The 6,093-nt window shown below is 38.2% G+C and overlaps 1 pseudogene; it reads left to right on the top strand.

Annotated features, from left to right (window-relative positions):
• Window positions 1–4,045: 4,045 nt before the first annotated feature.
• LOC117030983 (40S ribosomal protein S12-like) lies at window positions 4,046–4,435 on the top strand (annotated as a pseudogene).
• Window positions 4,436–6,093: the final 1,658 nt, after the last annotated feature.

The raw sequence follows: 6,093 nt of genomic DNA, 5'->3' as shown, positions 1-6,093 counted from the left end.
ATTACAGGATTGGCCATAGGAAGTAAGCCAGATCAGCTGAGTTCTTCGCCAGAAATTTTGTAATGCTAGCGCTTTCCTTTTCTCACAGACCTAGAAAGTAAACAATTTGGCTGTTAACAAACCACATCTCCTTGCAAGTAAAGTCAATCTATTTGCAATACAAGAGAGTAAAACCAGGCACAGATAAGCATGAAAAAAAAGAACAGGAGAAAAAGCATCTTAAAAGTACTGATTTCCTCGTTCTAGTCCTTTTGAGTTAGGGTTCAAGTGGCTCCTATTTTTTTCTTCCCATTCTACAGGCTTTTATTCCTTCTCCACATCTGTCTTTATCTTTGGAAATTGGGGAATGGGCAGAACCAACTATACAAATCCCAATCTAAGCATGCTTCCACAGAGTTTCCCCAGTTCCTAGAGCTGTATTTCAATTTTGCAAACTTCCCCAATATCTTTCCATTAATACCCATAATGTCCTGATCAGTGCTCCTTATAGCTTTCTGTATTAAGGCAAAAGAACATGTAAGTATATTTTTAGAGCCTTTTCATGAGAATTAAATGACTTTAGAACTAAGAGAAGGACAGACATGTATTGATCATTTACTATAAATGACACGATAAATAAGTAATATGTATTTTCTTAATATTCACAACAGTACTGAAAGATAAGAACTGCTATCTCCATTTTACCCATGAGTCAAATGAGATTCAAAGATTAAGTAACTTTCCTAAAGTCATATAATTAGTATTGAAATAAGATTCAAACCCTGGCAAGTTTGATTCTAAAGCCAATAATCTTTCCAATTTACCATGCATCTTAGAGTGAACCTGCTATAAATGTCACAAAAATAGAGTAATTAATTAGCGGTTAACCTTAATTCCCATCACCATTATTACAAAAAATGCATATTACTCTTTTAGATTTCAGTCTTCTTTTGCTTAAAAGTTTAAAATTTCTCCCAATAAGTGCAAAATAGAGATAAGACTGAATTTCTTGGACATTTTAACCTGTATTCTGCCCACCCTGTGCTTGCTGTTGCACTTATCTGCTTAAGGAAGTTTTCTATTTTTACCTTTGATCAAGATAAACTCTAGTCCTTCCTGTGACTCTTTAATACTTTCCTAGATCTTTGTGTTCCTCAAATCCCTGAAATGCAACTATTGTCCAAGGTTTTTTCAGAGATGCTATTTTCTTCTTGATACATATTTTATCATTCAGCAAATATTCTCACGTCTCCAAATGTCATATTGCAAAAAATGTTTACCAAATTTTCATCACTTCCATAGATGCACTAAAACCTGAAGCCCCACATACACAATTGAGACATATGTAAATAGGAATTACAATAATACTCTAAACTCAACATAACCACATCTGAACAGTTTTCCTACCGAACAAGATTTTGTTTCTTCTGTGTTCGAGATTAGTTGCCTTTCCACACTCTGGCTCACAGCCTAAGAGTCTTCTAGGTCATTTTCTCTTCTTTCACGTAGCGAAGTTTTATTCATTTGTTTCCTTGCCTATTTCTATTACATCCATGATCTCCATTCCATTACTAGTTCAGACTGTCTTACTTAGATTGGTTTTTTTAATTTCCTAAGTTTTCTACATATATCCAGTATGCAATATTTTCATTACCAGCCTGTCTTTCAACTCCTATAGTCCATTCATTCAACAAATATCTATTGAGCACAAACTCTGTATCAAGCACTGTGCTAGGTTCTGGTGGTACATAAATGAATAGGAAGTAGGTAAGTAAACCCACAAGTACAACCACATAAATACAAACTACATATGATGTACCGTGAGAGTTCAGAGGAAGATAAACACTTTGGGGGTTCAGAGGAGGCTTCCCAGTGGAAGAGATGTCTGAAAGATATAAATGGTCCCTCAGTTTTCCTGTGACTCTTGTTTATACTTGCTACACATTTTCTCCTTTGGGTATAATATGTAACCCATATGATGGGCTCTTGCGTTCACCCATAGGGTATTTATCTAGATATCCTCAGGAAAGAGGGCAATTTGGGAAATGATTTCATAATTCTCTCAGTTGGGTCTATGTCTGTGACTAAGATTGTTTTCTCCCTTCAGTAAGCTATCCCTTATTGTGCCTCCTGTATCTTTCTCTGAATCAAATAACTGCTGGCTATCAATAGTGGTTTAAGAAGCCCTTTAGAGAATGGCATCAAGTAGTGGAAGAATTAATCAAGCATCATGTCATGAATTTAGCTTCTTAGATCTCTACTACCACACCAACACGAGTCTTCTCTGCTTGTTAGGGGATGCTACCCCCATGTAAACCTACCTGCTGCCCTTTGATTTACCTGTGTTTCTTTATTCTCTGTCTCAACAATCTCAACTAAGCATTCCTGCAGAAATAATCAAGTCTTCAATAACCCTTTGGTATGTGTTACAAATTTTTCATTTTTAGTTGTAGAATGTAAATGATTTATACCTCTGTCAAGTTCCTGTTGCTCAGGAAAAAGACTGGCTCTACTCTCTGGTATCTAGCAGTGGGAGTTGGAGGGAAGAAAGGTGAGGGATGAGCTGTGATCCTAAAGATGGAGGGAGGTATGAAATAGTGGGGACTTCCACTCTGGAATATTGCTATTTTCCTCCCACAGAGTTTCCAAAAACAACTAGATGTTCTAACTGAGGATTTATTTCTCTTTGATGATCCCCTACATAAACTGATTTTACACAAGGAATAACATTCCTTCTATTGGCACAACTTTATATTTCTTGTAAACTAATACTTTGCTTTACTGTGCAAATATTTCCCTCCCCATTCTGAGTTATATCATACAACTTGCTTCTTGCATTGAAATACATCAGTCCAATTTCCTTTCTTCCAATTCCTAGGAAGTATGTAGGAGGAAGGGTCTGCATTGTCTTAGACTATTAACTTTTAAACACCAGGAAGCCTGTCTGATTTTCCTTCATTTGACCAGGATTTAGTAGAGTCTGGCACATAGAAGTTGCTTGGTCAACTTGATAAAGAATGAGTGCAGCAGCCTGCCAAAGCCTCTCCCATAAAAGCTGCTGCCCTGGTGCTCTTCTTCATTCTGTTATATCTCAGGCCCATTGTAAGAAAATCTTTAGAATAAAATCTATATTTGTGTCTCTCCCTTGTCAACCCGCGTTGAAATCATCAAGAGCCTCAGGAGCAAAGAGATATGAAGCAGAAATTCTGTCTTGTTAAAAGGTAACAGGAAACCTAATTTAAAAGTGCTATCTATGAGCATGCTTTGCCAATAAATGTTGCTACTGTTTTAGGGACTAATTTTTGTCTCAAAGCAATATCCTGTACTTGAAAAAAAAAAAATCTAGTGAGCTGGCCTGAATTTTGAGGCTATCGTGAAAAATCCTTAATGCTTTCAGATGCAAATCAGATGGTGAGGGATGAGCACTGATGAGCCAGAATATAGGGTACAGAATATCTTCTCACATTAACATACGTTGTAGCATTTTGAAGATGGAAATGAAAGGTGTTTCTACAAAAGGGTGGTTGTCATGGAATTTGAATCACTAAGACTCTTTAGAAGCAGAAGAAGAGGCAAGGTAACAGGAGCAGAGTGCAGCAGACCTTAATGATGTCTTCAGTGAGAACTGTCACAGCTGTGTTGCGACAGAGGAATGGGGAGTGAGTGAGGGAGAACCAGGCGGTGAGGAGTGCAACCTCATCAACGGAGTGTGCTGAGTTTATACAGGGATTTACCAGTAAAATTTCACTCTGACATCGGTGGTTAAAGAATCCTTGAATTTCTAACTTGAAAACACCATCGATTTCACAGCTAATCCATATAACATCCCCTTCCCCTATGTTTTAGCCTTCCAGTTTAATCTTGACTTGCAAACCTCCAGTAAGATTAATGAACATTTGGTCCTATCCAAAACATTCGCTGAAACATTTGGTCCATGACAAAAGGTCCTTGATATTTGGTCCTATCAAAAAACATCCATGCTTAGCTCTTTCCCTGCCCCAGCGGAATAGCACGGAGGCGAGGCTTGGGTGCGTTCAAGAATTGGCTCCACCCGTAACCCACCACCATGGCCGAAGAAGGCATCGCTGCTGGAGGTGTAATGGACATTAACACTGCTTTACAAGAGGTGCTGAAAACCACCCTCATCCACGATGGCCTAATGTGTGGAATTCGTGAAGCTGCCAAAGCCTTAGAAAAGCGCCAAGCCCATTTTGTGTGCTAGCATCCAACTGCGATGAGCTTATACACCTCAAGTTGGTGGAGACCTTCTCTGCTGAACGCCAAATCAACCTAACTAAGGTTGATGGCAACAAGAAACTAGGGAATGGGTAGGGCTCTGTAAAACCAACAGAGGGGGAAACATTATAAAGTGGTTGTTTGCAGTTGTGTGGTGGTTATGGACTATGGCAAAGCGTCTCAGGCCAGGGATATCGTGTACTTCAAAAGCAAAAAATGAATAAACTTCGCTTTTGTATTTTTTTTTTAAATCCATGCTTAGAAAACATCCCTGAGTTCAAATAGCTCATCACGTTTATTTATACTTTTTGTTTACAGGATTAATACATAAAAATATATATATACTACCATGGATCAAGGACCTTTTGGTGTGGACCAAATGTCTCCATGGACATTTTGGACAGGACCAAATGTCCTGCAGGTGTCCAGTAACAGGACACCCAGTTCTTACAGGGAAAAACATTCCACTGTTGAGTAGATCTATCTGCATTATAGAGGCAAAATCATTTGTGAACTTCTAAATTAGATTACTTTTTGGTACGTCTCTGTGCTACCACAGTGTCCTGTGGACATTTTAAAATAGCTCTTATTGTGTTGCTATTGTTGTTCTCTTTGCTTGACTTTCCTATCAAACTTTAACCCTTCAGGGAATTTAGCATCTAATTCATCTTTATATCTTCAGATAGATAGCAGAGTACTGACATAGGGTGCCACTTAATATATTTAACATATATTGAATTTAGAAAATTAAATTGACATACACCTACCTATTTTTGTTCTAAATTTAGGAGACAAAAACAGTAAGTTTAATCTCTCTTCCACATGATACCCCATTTGGGTATGGTTTCCAGAGTCTTCCATAGAAACTGAAACACCATGAATACTATTCTCAAGAAAACTCAGAAGCAAACCAGAGGCATGCATGACATGAAAGGACCTAAAGAGAACAATTCATCACCCCTTTCCAATGTACAAAGAATACAGACCCCTTTGAAAACTGGTGGAGGTTAGAAAAGGAAGAGCCAGAGCATAACTTCAAAACATTATTTTATTATAGAAAAAAACAGGAATTAAAATGTTTACAAGGTTATAATGTGTTATCTTTCCTTTCCTCTCGCGGTAGTAAAATGGGCTGTGTTTATGAAGGTGAAGCAAATACACTGAAGCAATCACTCACCAACCCAGCTCCCAGCTGGGCCCACCTAGCCAGGCTGCTCAGTCATACCCCCAACCCAGCAAACTGACTTTTTAGCACAACTAAGTTCACTAGAATGACTGGACAGGTTGCTCCACTTGTAGAAGAAGCAGCAGTCAGTGGTGGTGACACCCTCTGAGCCCTCATCATTATTCTCCTAGCAAAAAGGTGGGAGAAAAGCCTTTGACTTGATGAGTTGTCTTCTTCATAGTCAGTCAGCATCTGAGCTACCAGACATGTTGGCCTCTTTGGGAAACCCTCTGAGACAAGCAGCATTCACTGCTTGTGAACTGACACTCAAAAGGATTGCAAACTCCCTCATCCCCTCCACACAGAAGGTCAAGGGAAACATGCCCCCAGAGGTACTTCTATTTTTCTCAGAGAAATTCTGCCATTGTAAAACTAGTAGACAAGTCCCACAGGCTACATAGATATTCTGTAATTTTATCTTTAAACAACGATTTTTCCACCGTTGTTTTAGGAAATATAGATTTTTTTAAAAAATCAAATGTCCTATCAGTTAGTCCTGATCTGGTTTTAATATATTTGAGGAAATAACTACATGCCAGATGAATTAAATTCAATGATTATATTCATTTTATTCTATAAACAGCTCTTTAATCCACTTAACCTGCTAGAGGATCATCCAGTATTCCAAATGTTAATTTCTCCTAAGAGTCCAA

The sequence above is a fragment of the Rhinolophus ferrumequinum genome, chromosome 11 (assembly GCF_004115265.2).
Source record: "Rhinolophus ferrumequinum isolate MPI-CBG mRhiFer1 chromosome 11, mRhiFer1_v1.p, whole genome shotgun sequence".
Lineage (NCBI taxonomy): Eukaryota > Metazoa > Chordata > Mammalia > Chiroptera > Rhinolophidae > Rhinolophus > Rhinolophus ferrumequinum.
Note: the sequence above shows the minus strand (reverse complement) of the source record. Positions and strands in the feature narration are given on the sequence as shown.